This window comes from Podarcis raffonei, chromosome 9 (assembly GCF_027172205.1).
Source record: "Podarcis raffonei isolate rPodRaf1 chromosome 9, rPodRaf1.pri, whole genome shotgun sequence".
In the NCBI taxonomy this organism is placed as follows: Eukaryota; Metazoa; Chordata; class Lepidosauria; order Squamata; family Lacertidae; genus Podarcis; species Podarcis raffonei.
This window is the reverse complement of record NC_070610.1, coordinates 62,373,122-62,389,567: the sequence shown is the minus strand read 5'-3', so window position 1 is coordinate 62,389,567 and position 16,446 is coordinate 62,373,122. Positions and strand designations below refer to the sequence as shown.

The following is a 16,446-nucleotide window of genomic DNA, read 5'->3' as shown; positions in this document are numbered from 1 at the left end:
TGCATCATGTTTATGTGTGTGTGACAGGTCCCCAGTGGATTGCATCCATATTAATAAGTATGAACTAGGACTGCAAATACATTATACACATACACACACAGTCCAAATGTAGATTGGAGTTAATGTTCAGTGTGTGTTCCTTTGTACGGCATGTTGGAATTAACACACTTCATTCTGGTATGCTGATCAATTGCTCCTCTGATAGTATAATGGAACTGTGTTGTCTTATGGGTACATCAGAACAGGGTGTACAACACAACACTCTTCTCTTCCCAGTAAAGCCAGAAGTGCTAGCTAATTAAATGTTGATAAAGAAATGCGCGAACAAAGGAGCAGAGCTGTTTATGTGCCCTTTACCAAGGTCCTGCTGTCTTGTTGTGACCTTCTTGGGTTTGGGGGAAGTCATGCGTGCAATTCATTCTGGACTGCGAGAGCAAGTTATTTTTATGGCTTTGTATTGGGAGCTGGCATCCCCATACTGCTGCGTACAAAGGGAAGCTTAAAAATACTTTTCAACAGCACTTTTAAACGGTGACTAAATAGAAATTAGTTCCTAATGGATTTTATTATTAGCAAGAGCGTCCATAAAAGCAAATGTCATATTCAGTAAAGCACCAAGAGTTTCCTTCATAAAAACCGCTGCACTCACAGCTTCAGTAGAATTGGTAGCTGCCTGTTTGAAATGGAAAAAATGATTTCAACTTTCAAATGCCCGGTGAAGTAAGCTCAAGCGAATGGAGAAGGCTTTGATCTGAGCTAATTGCAAGCTACGAAACTTTAAACAATTTGCCATTTTTACCTTCACGGTTGCCATAGCAAGCCTGCTATTTTCAACCCAGTTTATGGTGCTGGAAACTGGATTATAGGGAAGACCCATGGAATCAGATTTAATTTAGGGCAACCTTTCCAAACCTGGTGCCCTCCAGATGTGACGAGCTGTAATGACCGTCATACCTGGCCATTGGTGTGCTGGCAGGGGCTGGTGGGAGATGCAGCCCCAAACATCTGGAGGGCACCATGTTGGGGAAAGCTCATTTCCCCATGTTGGGGAAAGCTCATGTTGGGGAAAGCTCACTTCCTAGAATGGAAGCAGTAAAGTAAAGGTAGTCAGCAAGGAAGAGAGAGAGAATTGGAAAACATTTAATGGGAGTAAAAAGTGGAAGGGAACAAAATTGTGAACGGAATTAAAGGGTATTTCAGGAGTACCATTACATTAAATCAGCTTATGTATAATGTCTGTTTAGATTAGGCATTTATTTCTTTGGAGTATTTATGTCCACCTACTAAATTAAGTTGTCTAGGTGGCTTATGATATATAGCTTAAGATAAAGTAACATAAACAAGAATTACTAGAGAAGTAACAAAAAGTTGTCCGGCCCCCCACCCCAAGCCCTCAGTTATTCCAGTTGTCATTCTGCCTCTGAATCTCTGGAGCAGGTCTTGGAGGAAATGATCCAGACTCGGAAATGACAGCTGAAGTAGCCAGATGCTGGTCCCCTGCAGAGCAACCTCCTCACATGCGCTGCTGCTGTTTTGCCTTGCAGTTCCTGGCTCTGTAGGCAGATGCAAAACAGGAAGCTGCTTTATACTGAGTTAGAACATCAGTCCATCTAGCTCATCATTGCCTGTACAGTGGTACCTCGGGTAAAGTACTTAATTCGTTCTGGAGGTCCGTTCTTAACCTGAAACTGTTCTTAACCTGAAGCACCACTTTAGCTAATGGGGCCTCCTGCTGCTGCCGCGCCGCCGGAGCACGATTTCTGTTCTCATTCTGAAGCAAAGTTCTTAACCCTAGGTACTATTTCTGGAGTCTGTAACCTGAAGCATCTGTAACCTGAAGCGTATGTAACCTGAGGTACCACTGTACTGACTGACAACAGCTATCCAGGGCTTCAGGCAGGGGGCCTCTGCCAGTCCTCCCTGGCATTGCTAGGGGTTGAATCTGGAGCATGGAAGCTACTGAGACAGATACTAGCAGAACAAAGCTTCTGATCCTGTTCCATCTGCCATTCTCAAGACTGTGAAGGAGGTGCAAATGTAAAAGGGCATGAGGCAGTTTTGCTCCTAAGCTGAAAAGCAAACACAAGAACCTTAGCCAGTAGATGTAGTTTAAAAACACTATTGAGTACTTCCAGCATAGTATTGTGTTCATTGTTTTGCAGAGCTTTTTGTTGAGTAACAGGATGAATTTTTACGCTTGAGGAGTATGTATCAAATCTCCAAGGAGGCATCTGAGCCCCCCTTCTTTTGCTTGATTTTCAGGGGGCATTTGTGGGTATCCTCCCTATTCATTAGTTGAGCATTGTCTCCAAAGAGAGCTGGTTCCTCTGTGAGTCTAGTGAACATACGTTCATGCACCACAGTTGCTGGACTGGGATCGAATTATACCACTATAGGAAAAGCAAACATGTTTTCTTGCTCGGCTTCATTCTTAAGTAGGTTGCAAATCTGGACTGTTTAAAATAAGAAGCTTTCGTTGTTTTTTTTAAAATAATTTTTATTAAAGAATTTTTTATAACCACAAAAACATAACAATACAATACAATAAACACAACAAACAAACAAACAAAAACAAAAACAAGTACAATTTCAGATCTTATTTTCTTATACCTTTCTTCTCCGACTTCCTCATGCCTCCCTTTTCTGTATTCCAATTTCTAATCAATTATTCAGCAAATCTTCCCTTATTTTAATTTAGTTTAATCTTCCTTATTCTCCTTATCTTATCCATTACTAATAGTAACCATTTATTTTCTAGTCCAACATCATTCTAACTTTCATTAATTTTGTAATATTTCTTTAAATAGTCCTTAATTTTTTTCCATTCTTCTTCCGCTGCTTCTCTTCCCTGGTTTCGGATTCTGCTCGTCATTTCTGCCAGGCCCATGTAGTCAATCACCTTCATCTGCCATTCTTCCAGAGTGGGTAGCTCTTGTGTCTTCCAGTACTTCGCAATGAGTATTCTTGCTGCTGTTGTAGCATACATAAAAAAAGTTATATCCGTCTTTAACACCCCTTGGCCGACAATACCCAAGAGAAAGGCCTCTGGTTTCTTAGGGAAGGTATATTTAAATACCTTTTTCAGTTCATTATAGATCATTTCCCAGAATGCCTTAATCTTCGGGCACGTCCACCAGAGGTGAAAGAATGTGCCTTCCTTTTCCTTACATTTCCAACATTTATTGTCAGGCAAATGGTAAATCTTTGCGAGCTTGACTGGGGTTATGTACCACCTATAGATCATCTTCATAATATTTTCTCTTAAGGCATTACATGCCGTAAATTTCATCCCGGGATAAAATAAGAAGCTTTCAGTTAAATGTCAAATGAAGGTAAGCAATATAGGTTTAAGATGCCTTTCATATCAACTGAAATGCTTGAAAGAAGCGTGACACAAATTCCTGGATCTGTTGTGCATACCTCTCTCCTCACTCCAATAGACTTAAATACTTAAATACTTATGTCCTCTTATGAAATACGTGTAGCAGTAAACTTTGTAGAGTTTGTTTGCTAGGAGTGAGTGCCTATAAGCACAACCTAGTGGACAGAAAGCTTAATTTCACACCTGTAACAAAACAAATGATCGAACGAGTGGAAAGTTGCAGATGCATATGTTTACATAATATATTTGTATGTTTTAACCCCACTTCTCTCTCTCTGTCCTCCACTCTTCACACACAAACATGGTAGGTTTAGCCACTCAGTAGTTGTATATGTGCTCTCCGTAGTTCACTCATATCTGCTGAACGTTCCACTTATCCAGATATAGGAACACTCAACTGGATGATGCTGTTAACCATGTTAACCGGATGGAGAGGGGGAGAATAGTAGCTTGAGTAGCTTGTGGCCGCAGAGGAGATGGAAGGAAGGGAGGGAGTGAGGGAAAAGCTGCAGAGGGAGCTGGGAAAAGGCAGGGAAGCCTGATCACTTCTTAGATATTCATTTTTGCTGTTCTAAAAAGAAAATCCAAGCCAAGCAAGGCTTGAACATTTAGGTTGGTGGTGACTCCAAGCATGTGTTCTGCAAGTATTGGCTGTGCTACTGTGGGAAATCTGGAAATAGTGTACACTGAAGCTTGTTTGTATTGGGACCAGAGATAGGTTGGGCACATAGCAGCTCAAGAGATCATACTTCAGCTGAATAGTGGGTAGCACTACTCATTTGTCTTTATATCAATAGAGGGTTCTCAATGGGAAAGCTTCTGAATGAACTTGCAACCTAATTTGCCCTGTGCAACCAGTTCCACACTAGTTTCAGGGGAAAATAGGACCTTTCTGGGCCACAATGCTGGGGAACACATGAAATGGTGGTGAAACTTGGCATGCAGGGAAACAGGTGCCCAGTCTGTATTTTAAAGGGCAAATAAGCAGTTTTCATGTGCCCTTTCCTCTACATTATACTGCTTGTTACTAGTTATCTACAATGCAAAATGTAGCATGAGAAACCATCCTAACTAAATCTGTTTCTACCATATATTCATTTCAAAGAAAGAGCATTAACTGACAGGCAATAACAAAGAAGCAGATGGCTAGTTGCAAAACATCCAAAATGAGCCTTTGGGCAAGTTCCACACAAGTACATTCTGTTTAATGTAAACAAGGAAGAATTAGACTTTGTTTTTCTTATTTTCATACTAAACTCAGAGGGCTGGCTACTCCAGTCAGTGTCCCCACCATTTTGAAGAGCTATTTTTAGTTGAAACTGCTTTCTCATTATTCATTTGTCGATGGTTATCTTTAAGGGCATTGTGAGAAGAGACAGGGAGTTGAAAGGTTTGTTTGTTTTTCTTGGTTGAGTGCCAGGAGATAATATGGGTTCCTAACTTTTTTGAAAGGAGGGGAGAAAGCCTTCCATCCTACTATCCATATAAGGAAATGCATGACAGAAGATTATCTTTTGTTTGCTTAAAATAGTGGGAAAATTGGTATTTCCTTGACCAAATAAAATGTTTTTCATAGTTGGCTTCTGAACTTTAGGAATGCAGCAAAACCCTGTCAGTTTACGCCTTAAATGGATGCATGCAGTAAGGTCTAAATTGTTTTGTCTTGTGTCTGAAGATATCTTTAATTTTAAAACTTGCTTAATTTAGTTTACTGAGAGTGTCTATTCTGAGCAACAACCTAATTTTTTACTGCATCATATGATTGATGTACGATAGCAATGTGCTTGTCTGCTAGGCAGGAGTGAAACTTTCCCCATCAGAGAAAATCTACATTCATCCATTGGATTCTGTTTGTACTTGTGCTCTGTGTAATCCCTTGCCACCTATTTATCTCTTTTTTATTGATTGATATTTTGTACTTTATTTAAAAGCATCAAGAGTCTGGCATACTTCTTCTTTTACCTACTTACTTAAGTGTCCACTTCACAAAATTGGCTCAGACTCAAGACATGACAACTTAGTCAGCAATAAACTTGTTAATCCTACAGGAGCCACAAGCAAGTCTCTTTGTGCTTGCTGCAATGGACTATAACACAACCTCTCTGGAATTAGACACTTGATCAGGAGCTCCAAAAGTTCCCAGGTGCCTCGCTGCCAGAGCACTTGGTAGTATTGCCTTAGGAATATGTACCATTTTTTTCAGCCTTTACTTGGCTGTTTCGTTGCTTTTCTTTGCATCCTTTAATGCTCTTAGAAAAACATGGTTGTGTCATACTTACCGGGTACTTTTATTCCTGTTTCCCTTGCACATTTGTTTTACTGTTGCATCATATTGGCTTGGCTCCCAAGTTAACTAAAGGAAATTAATTCATGGAAGGAAAGCTTCTCATCCCTTCCTTCCCCTTGCAATCACCTGCACCCTCTGCAAAGGTGTTCATATGAATAGTGGCCTGAATGATGTGGAATGGGACATGGTGGGTATTATGGGCGTGGAGAATTATCCAAAAATTGAGGAACTTTCCGATGTGGACTTACTGAGTTCTTTAACTTCTATTGTACTGATGTTGTGAAGATAATCCACAGGGAGCCTGGAGTTATTTTGTCATATGCATTCTCTCCCCACTACCAATCAGTCACGTTGTTACAATCACTTCTTCAGGATCTCTATAGTTACTCACCTTTAGTGTTATAGCCTTAGCTACTTTACATAATTTTGTCATGTATGGATCTTGCACCCAGCCCAGCTTTCTAGATGTGCAGTGAATATGAATTTAAGCTCGGAAAGAGCCCATGACTTTTATTACATAACACTCTGTGCATGTTATGCTTAAGTGCTAAAGCAAACACTCTTTACATGCAACCCAAAATATCTTTTAAACATATGGTCTCTTGGCTTATATAGCTTCTTTGTTCTATGTCAGTAATAGATGGGGGTTGAGGGAATTGGCCTTTCCCATTTTCTATCATGTGCTTGGCAGCACTTCTGCAATATACACAATTCATTTGTGGCTCATGGTAGGTAGAGAAAAGGGAGCACTTTGCCTTTCAAAATTAGTAGAATGTGTATGGGTTACTCAGATATGCAAGATTAGTCTTTTGGGAGCAGCTGCTCAAGGACGTGATGGTCAAATGGTATTTTATAGGACAGTAAAATAGTGTTTTGTCTTTTTTCCCTACTTGCATTATAGTTAGCAAGCTGCAACACAGACATAACAAACTGCATAAGACAAGGAATTGATGTGAAATATTAAAGTTAACCAATACAATAAAAACAGTAACTAAGAGTCACCATTTATCAAACTGATTATTCCAATCATAATAAGAAGTATTTATTACAAAGGGAAATTGAAATAAATGTAAGCAAGCTGATATATTATTATAGTATCTGTGATCCATCAGCACAAAAAATGAGAGATTGTGTGGTGCTGTGTTGTGCAACTCCGGGCCATCTACATGAGTTCAGTACAGTGGTACCTCGGGTTACAGATGCTTCAGGTTACAGACGCTTCAGGTTACAGAGTCCGCTAACCCAGAAATAGTACCTCAGGTTAAGAACTTTGCTTCAGGATGAGAACAGAAATCGTGTTCCAGCAGCGCGGTGGCAGTAGGAGGCCCCATTAGCTAAAGTGGTACCTCAGGTTAAGAACAGTTCCAGGTTAAGAACGGACCTCCAGAACGAATTAAGTTCTTAACCAGAGGTACCACTGTATAGCAGAGTTTGGGCACAATCAACCTGTGCACCAAGTTAGGCCCTGCACACATGCCAATTTGTCCTGGAAAGGCTGCGTCTCCTGAGCCATGCCCTCTCACCCCCTCCTGGCAGGTAGAGATGTGGCTGTGAGAGAACAAAAGGAAGCTTAAAAGTGTGCTTCCAATTGTTTGTTAGCAAGCAAGTCTTGCTATCTTCAATGATGAGGAACTCTGCAGGGCCCTGCTGTCACCACTGATGGACATTGGCGGCAAACCTTGCTTGCCAAAGAACAAATTGAGGCGCTCCCCATCCCTATTCTAGCAACCAAAATTGGAGCAAGACGGCAGCAGCTGTATGTATGTATCTTAATTGTGCCCTTCCATGTCATTGGTAGATTAGGTCATGTTGTTAAACCATTGGTATGGTAATTCTCATTGCTGCCTTTGGGTTGATGTTACTTCTGGGACTGAGTTCCAGCAGTCATGAAGTGTTGCAAGCTTGACATTGTACCAGACAACTCTGGATTTAAAATTAGGAACAGGCCACTGTTCCTTTGGTTTCTGCTTCCCTCTCTTGTGGATGACAAGGCAGTTTGTAGAATCATATGGTGCTGCCATCATCCTACCCCAACTTAGCCATGTGGTGGAGTGTTCTTATTGCTGTTTGCTAATAGAAGTAGCATCTTACTGAACCAAGATGCATGATTGTCCCCCATATGACTGCGTTAAACAGCGATAAAACATGTGAACCAGAATCACTGTAACAGCATGTTGGGTATAAGCATCACTGGTTTTATGCAATCCAGAAATTTTCCCTCTGTCTCCTCTGACATTCCAACAGATTTGGGGGCACATATCTTGAACTGCACACTTATTCCTACTTCCTTTGTTATTTGTGGAAGCCTGGCTATTGTCATTGATCTTTTGGTTAACACAGTACAGATACTTCTGTGGCTGCAGCATACACGATAGACGTTTCAGACTTTTGGAGAAGATCGTGGTCTATAAGCTAAGCCAGTGAGGGTTGTGGTAATCATTTCCAGCTTTGTCAATGTGGTGCAGAAACTCCAAGTGACCTTCACGATCTTTCCCCTTTGTGGTATGTCTGTGTTTCCCAGTGTTGTTAAGTGACATTCTGGTGCCTAACCAGATGACACATTTCCTTTTTTGGTATTTTGTAAAACAGCTTCTCAGATGAACTTCAGGAAGAAATAGTAGTGGTTTGCATTTTTGTATTGTGGGTGCAGAAGTTGAAGGAACGGGTGTGTTTAAGGAAGAATTGGTTATTGGGACTTTGAATAAAACTCTGCTGTCTGAGTGTGGATCACAAATCACCTTATGCTTCTGTCATAGAAATATACTACACCAAGGAAACTGAGTGGTTTCTAGGAGGTGTGCTTACTGCTGTGTTGGTGCAAAGTTGCAAGTTGTGAAATTACAGTAAAGTTGCCTGCAGGTAGACTGGCACAAATTGGGGAGTGGAATCTTTCTAAATTTAATTGTACATTATATAGTGAACTGAGCTCTTTCAAAGAAGTTCTCAGAACCAAACTTTGCAACACTTCTTTAAAAAGTGGAATGAGATCCTCTTCCAGTGCCTCTGGCCTTTTGGACTGTCCCAGTTTCCTCATAGAAGATTTCCCCCTCCAGATTGAACTTTTAAATCAAATGCTGATCATGGCAGGATTAAGTGTCATGAACTTGTTTTGATACTTGACCTGGGTGAGACTGCTGCCTTAAGTACTTAATGAATAGCCTAGGTCAGCTCCATAACTGTGCAGAATTAAGTTGCTGTCTGTCACTGACATGGCACCAAACATTCTGTTATCGTTTAAAGCCTTTGTCTGTCAATATTTTGTTCTAGAATTGAATTAGCTCATGTGAATCCATGTTTTCTGGTGAGTTCAGTTATATATGAAATATACTAAGGTGATTTATATTGGTAATCGTTTGTATATGTATACTCATGGTATTTTTTCAGGTGCACATATGCAGTATTAGAAACTCAGATATGCATTCTAGGTGCCAAATGGCTCCTTAAACCAAGGTTACAGTCACCAAAATGGAATGTTTAGTTGCCATTTTGGGACAAGACGACTGTAAAGTCTTATTTTTCAAAAATATGGGCTGACTGTTATTGATTCTCATTTAAACATCTGGCTATTTCAGATGACAACCTTGAGCTAGGTTAAGAGCTTTGAGAACTTAAAGAAAAAAAGTCACTTTTCCCAGGGACAGTCCACATATATATTGACCTATTCTGACCTCTTTCTCTTAATGGTATTGCTCCTGTTCAGGCTGCACAGAAATAGCATTTTGGCTCCAGAAATTCATTCCGATTGTGCAGATAAAATATAACTGATAGAATTCTACAGGATGGGGTATTAGTGTGTACAAACAGTCCAGATCTGATGATTACCAGGCATGTACCTCCAGAAGGTGGAAATGTCAGGCACCATCTTGGTGCCCAGGCGTCTTCACTTGGTCGAAAGTGGTCAAAAGCCAGGTTCTTTTGAACACTGCACATATGGCCTTGTTAGACTTTCTTAATGGATGTTAAGTATTGAGAAGTGACTTTTCACACAGCTGCCCTGTGTGACCTTAGCACCCTGACTTCCACTCTCAGTGATATTCTGTAATTATAGCACTGAAGACTCTTGATATTTAAGGACAGATTGAGGTGCTAGTAGTGCTATAGTGTATCACAAAGCTGCATCTTTTTTGGAGAGTTCTTCAAAGCTGTAGTGCTCAGCTGCTGAATACAGTACTTTCATATATGAAGTAACTAGTTCATCTACAGATAAGGACTCTACAGTCCTTCTAGGAACTTCTATGAACAATAGAGATGTTGGTAGTGGGAGAAGACTGTCACTTCCATTCACTCCTTGTGGACTTCCCAGAGGCATCATTTGTCCACTGTCTGAGGAAGGACGCCAGACTGAATGAACCATTGGTGAAAATGTGACTAAATAGCCTGTCATAGAGCAAGCTTTCATTTTGGAGTGCTGCCTTGTTGGCTCAGCTTGCGGTGTGAATCATGAATCAAGCAGACACCAGTCAGAAGTTGGTCTGAAGATTGAACCAATGCACACAGGAAACATTGATGGCTACAGAGAAATAGGAGCCATGTAATAAACTGTATTGGTACAAGATTGGTGCCTACACTGCTGCCATGGCACTCTACTTGGGGACAGCATGGAAACTTTATTTGGTTCTGAATATGATGGCTAGACTTTTGTGTGGGGGGTGGAAAGGCAGATCATATCATGCCAGTTATGTTTCAACTTCATTGGCTTCCAATTTGTTTCTGGGCTCAATTTAAGGCTCAGGGATCCAGGTGGGGGCACATGCCAGTGGGTGAGCAGGTCAAGAGGCAACAAGGGGAGCAACAGATGTGACTCCTGCCTTTTGTACAATAGACTGCATTCCAGTCATGCCTAGTCATAGGTTTCTACACTTCCACCTGTGTCTCTATCCAGGCAAGCAAGAGACATTAGCATAATTCTAGGACACTTTCCAGCCAGGCAAAAGCTCTCAAGGGCGTGGAGCAGGGCCAGTTAGGCATGTGGCCCAGGGAAAGTCCCAAGGGCCAGGGAGACTTGGACCACCACTTTCAACCCTTGGGCTCATGGATCCCTACCTCTGATCTAAAGAACCACCTGAGGAATTGCCTCTTTGCCATAAGACGCTGCCTGAGATTTGCAATTCAGTTTCTGAAGCATTCCTCATTGTTCCTTTGCCAGTGAAAATACAGCTGTTGGGAAGCAAAGACAGGGTCTTCTTAGCTATGATGGTGCAACATATGGAAAAGCTATTGTATTAAGGTGGACTTTTTTTTTAGTCGAGCTTTTTTATGTTGTTGGTCTGCTGCTGATAGTGTGGTTTTTATGATGCTGTTTTACTGTCATTTTTATTGTCTTTTAAAAAAAACCATTATGATTTATATTTATATTTATATAAATTTATATTTATATTTATATCATAAGCACCACGCCGATCTCCCCGTTATGCTCCGGACCCCCTCGCAGGGTTCCCTCGCGATTTGGGGGGGCGCTGAAGGTGCCCACCGAGTCCCACGGTCACAGGCTTCACCCGCCTGTGATTTTCGAGAGGGTCCCCGCTTCGCCGTAGCGGCAAGACCCGATTTCTGTGGAGCTTCTCCCTCCAGACTAGAGGGAATCCGCCATTGCCGATAAATAAATAAAAGTTGAAGTCAAGGTTAGCTTTACAGTTTATCCAACACTGGGAATACTTTGAGTTAAAATCAAGCTAAAAATTCTTACTTCATAATTTTCAACATATTTGCTCCCCCCCCCAGCTTTTGACAGCTAAAGGAGAATTGCCTTAGTTTTGACTTGTTCAAACAGCAGTGTCATGTTAATGGTAGCTCCCAATCTGATAAGATGGTGATTAGCATCTTGCTGAAAATAAAATGCTTTCTGAGGCAGCTCATTTGCGTTTATATAGAGAAAGCCACACTCAAAATAGTTGAATGTGGTAGATTTTGATCTTGTAAACAAACAAAAACATACAAACAAGCAAACAGAGCTAAACTTCTGTCTATTAATTGTTTTCACTTTTCCATGACTATAGCACAGGAGAAGTTGCCAGCCTTTTTGGACCAGAAGGCACAGCTTAGATTTTGAGAGAGTTCTGGTGGCATCTTTCACAAAATAATTGCTCTGTGCAGGTGCACCAAAACACGAAAATAAGAGACAGCCACCACAACATCCTTATGGAAAGTCAGCTACGTCCTGCTTGTGGAGATCACACAATATTGATATCTTCCTCTCTCTCGCACACAAACACTCTGATGCTGTTGTTAACCAATAGCAGCAGGGAACATTCCTCAGTTCCAGGGAAAATATACAAGGTAGTTGTACACGGCACTTGCTCTCATTTCACAGAAATTGCTTTAAAAGTACCTGCACATTTTGATCCATAACTTTCTTTCCAGGAGGACTAGAGACTTACTTAAAACAACAGCAACAACTCAGGGTCTGGGGCAGCTTCCCAGGGCCATCAGTAAAAGCCTTTGCCCACCAGTGCTGAGTTGGCAAGCCCTGATATAGAAGTTGAGGAGAAAGCATAAATACGACAAGTGGGGCTTTGAGTGTTCTTTGTATCTTCAACTTTGACTCACTTTTAGACAAACTCCTCTCCTTTCACAGTCATTCCAACTAAAGTCTCATGCCTCAAGATACAGTGTCCAATGAAACAATTTTGCTACTAGCTTGCACAGAGCTTGGTTTCAAATATCCATCAGGGTTCAGCTTCTTCAGTCTGTGTGAAATTCTAGTGTACAGCTGGAAGGCTATGAGCACTATTTCCTAACTTCTTTCTTTTTTGTCATCCTTAACAAATACCTTCCATTGTGCCAGAAAGTAGATGCTGTATGCAACAGTTAGTGGAGCTGAAAGTGTTGCGTCAATTCCACCACCCACCCCGGATATTTATTTGTTGTATGCTGGGTCATATGTAATTTTATCTTTGAATGCAGTAACACAATACCACAACTTCGAAAGTGTGCATTTTACTAGCATGCCTAACTTCTCCAGCAGTATAACGTGTGAAATAACTTTGAGCAAACAAATTAAAATGGAAGTTTACCCAAATTTTTAGGAGTGTGAAGGTACTGGGATACTGGTTTCCTTGTGCTTCAATAGTGGGTTGTTTTATTTTAATAATAGACAGAGTTTTACTTATTTATGTAGTTATTGGAAATATTTGGTGACACATCATCAGGATATGTTTTTTCACTTTAAGTTGCAGTCAATTGCATTAAGATTTAGTTCAGGTGCTATGAAGTCCTTGTATTTCATTGTACAGGTTGTGACACCTAGACTGGTAAGTGGTGCTATGCAGCCGTTGCTCCAGAACTGCTAGTTAGCAATTATCCAACTGCATGTATACGAAAAGCTATAAAGTGTTGTGTGTTTCTCATGCCTTTTATTGTCTTTTCTTTTTAATAGCCTGGGAAAAAGCTCCTAACATTTACTGGATTTTAAAAAGCACTTTCTCCCCCTTAGCTTCCCCAATGTGTCTCTTACTGCAGCGTATCCTGTACGTTTATGCCCATATGCCAAACCAATGACATGCTCCACATCATTTTACTGCAATAATCCATCCAGATGCTAACTAACTCCAGGCCATTCCCATGAAACCTCCCACTGCAAACCGAGATTGCTTTTCCATTTCGGTTATGCACATCAGACATCGAAAGGCATCAGACATCAAAAGCATCAATCATTAAATCCTGTCTCTCTCTCCGCCCTGCCCCCCCAGCTTTCTGAAAACAGTGCTTGATTTACCTTGCAGAGTGAAATTGCCATGAATTGCCCAGGCTTTACTGGAATAAAATAAGCGTCTGTTTTAGAAACGGTAAATCTTAAGCTGCCTAATGCTGGCTTTTTGGTTGATGGCAACTAATTGCTACTTTGCCATCCCTGAAGAGGAAAGGTCTTATCCAAACACCAGTGATGTGCATGCACAGAAACAAGCATTTATATGTGGGTCATCTGTAATGGCAGTGTATCAGAATGCTGAGTAGTGGTGGAGAGGGCATCTGGGAGCACTGTTTCAGCTGGCCCAAGATGCAGGGAGACTAGATGCTGGCCCTGGATGCAGGGAGACCATGCTGGCCCTGGTATCTGGGTGTGTAGTCATATGCCTTGGCCGCACCCCCTACAGGCTTCTTTGGTGCTCTTCTTGCACTTGCTCGGCCTGCGCTCTGTTCCAGTATAGAATCACTGGTAGCTTTGGGGCTGAGTAGGAATTGTTTGCCTACCTACAGATTGGTCAAGGAAGTTTGTCTAGTCTGCTCTTTACCAAATCTGATAATGTTGAGGGGGCTGTGTTGTTAAATAATTTGGATGCGTGGTTAAATTGGTCAAATTGTTGGCAGGGCATATACAGGAAAGATTAAGGTTAGATAATAGGTGAGCTTCCTTAGGTACTTTTGAAGGTGAAGGGCTTTTCCGGAAACCAGGCAGCTACCTGGTTTGTGGAGCCCTTAGCCTGGAAATGGAACATTACATCTACCCAGAGTTGTGGGACAGAAAGGCCTTTGTAGTCAGCATCAAGTGGAGCCCAGGGCTATTCCCTGTCATGCCCCTTAAAATTGGTGGGTTTCTGGCCACCCAAGGTTGAAGTTAAGTTAGGTTCCCTCTCTTCTCATTTCCCCTACAGGTACTGTAAATAAAATGTTCAGCCCATTACTTGTGTCTTGCCTCTTTATTCCTGGGTCTGGTCACACACAGATTAATTTAGCTTCAGCAAGGCTACTGCATCCTGTGCCTTCGAACCCACAGCATTGACACCTTAACAATTATTTTAAAAAGAGTTAAACATTTGCTTTAATTGTAAACGCTTCTCATGCAGTTTTCTTTGGGGTAGCTCTAACCTGCAAAAATGTGACTTACTGCATAGTGAAATTGTGCTAATTGTGGAGAGAAATGTGTGATGGACTTCATGCCACAATTCTCTTTGATGCAGTAACTTCCAAATTTTTAAATGAGCAAAGTATATGCATTGAAAATTCAGAGTAAAGTACTGTTATGTATGCTTCAATTCTACAAATTAATGTCTGGTATGTGCAACAGTCTACACTGGAACACCATGTCCCCAGATTCCAGGAGTGTGCATTTATGACGTATATATGACCTCTGATCTATATCACTTTGGAATCTTGGTTCCAAAGTTTGCTTAGGAGTGCTGTAATCAGTAGTGGATGCTGAATGTGCTATTTGTTTGTGTCTGGTTTTCCATAGCACTTACTACACACTGGCTCATCAAGCAAGCACTATTTAAAATTTGTCTTAAAGACTTAAAATCAGAGTATAATATTCTGTCTTTAGATACTGTGTTTTAAAATATAATTGAAAAGCACTTCTGCATATGATGTATTGGAAGTGGGCATAACATTAAAATATTCTTTAAAGTATATTAACTTTAAATTTTTGTCTTTCTTCCAGGCATCTGTTGTGTGTTTCAGTTCCTTGTAATCTTATTTGCACATCTGGACATAAGCAGAAATTTTTACTAAAAGCACGATCCAGGACTTTTGGAAAAAAATAAGGAATATTTTTAAGAAACTTGTAGGGTCGGTTCTCTCACTTGGGATGAGAGATGAATCTAAAGGTTCATTATGTAGCTGAACTGAAACTTAATATGCAGGGTAGTGTGTAAAAGTGAGGTGCCAGTATAGGCTCTAAATAACTTCTGCCCTCCTCAGAGCATTAATGTTGAGCCTTTCTTGTTACTACTGACAGTAGAGTTCATGGCTTTGCAGAATCTTCTCTTGTGCTTGCTTTTGCATGCAAAGACCAAAAACAACTCAACTGACCAGTATAGTTAAGCTTCATTTTTCTTTTTAATTGGCCAAACCATTATGGAAAAAGCAAGATTTAAAGTAAACTCTGCAGGCCCTCTGTTTTGTATTCTGAGGACCTTAGCTACAGAGTTAAAGTATATACTTGATTTCCCGGCCCCTTGATTAGGTGACGTAGCAGTGTTAGTCTATTAAAGCAAAGAGAAACCATAACGTCTTAAATCATAACATACTGCTAGGTGTACCAAAGCCCTGGAGTGCACCTGACATAGGTTGGGTAAGCACCCTGAAGCGTACATTCTAGATGCACACATTTGTTTTTCAACATCTGAGCTATCTGTATCCACTAATCTTTTCCAAAGATTGCCCCTTTAACTTGCTATAGTAGCATGTTCTCTAGATCTTCCATCCCGTGGCCTTCAAGGTTGCAGGAAGCAACTTAGAGTCATGTGTGCCCATTCTGTGCTTTAAGGCTCTCAAGAGACATCCTTAATGTATGTGTGTCCTACTTGACCCCATTGCAGACCAGGTTCAGCAAATAAGGTGTTGCAGAAATATTTATGCTAATGTTGTTCAGAAAGGTGGCTCCCAAGTTATGCAGGAAAGCCAGGAAGGAATCTGCACGTCTCCTAGTTAATGGCTGTACCATCGTAGGTAGACTTGTAGATTAGCTTGTAGATCAGCCTCTTATTACCCTGGGGCTTTCGGGATGTGCTGAACGATACCATGGCCATATTTCTGGAGCTGTTGGGAGTTCTTAAGGGCACCAGATTGTGAAAGGCTGCTATAAGATCCTTCTCACCACTGAAGAATTTAATTAGTTTTCACATCATTATGCATCTCTTTTCTTTTGCTGAAATTATATTTATTTACCACCCTTCATCCAAAGATCTCAGGATGGTTCACAAGATAAAAATACAAGATAAAAGCATAAATAAATAGTTAGAACAAAAACAAAACTACTTCTCTATCCCTACTCTGTTTTAGTGAGAACTTTGATGGAAGACAGTAGTTTCCTCCTACGATCATCCATTCCTCCTTCCTC

The 16,446-nt window shown here is 40.9% G+C and overlaps 1 protein-coding gene across 9 annotated transcripts in view; it reads left to right on the top strand.

The window, feature by feature from the left end:
• PDLIM5 (PDZ and LIM domain 5) overlaps positions 1-16,446 on the top strand; it is a 127,396-nt gene that overhangs the window by 7,709 nt on the left and 103,241 nt on the right. The gene's annotated exons all lie outside the window — the stretch shown is intronic.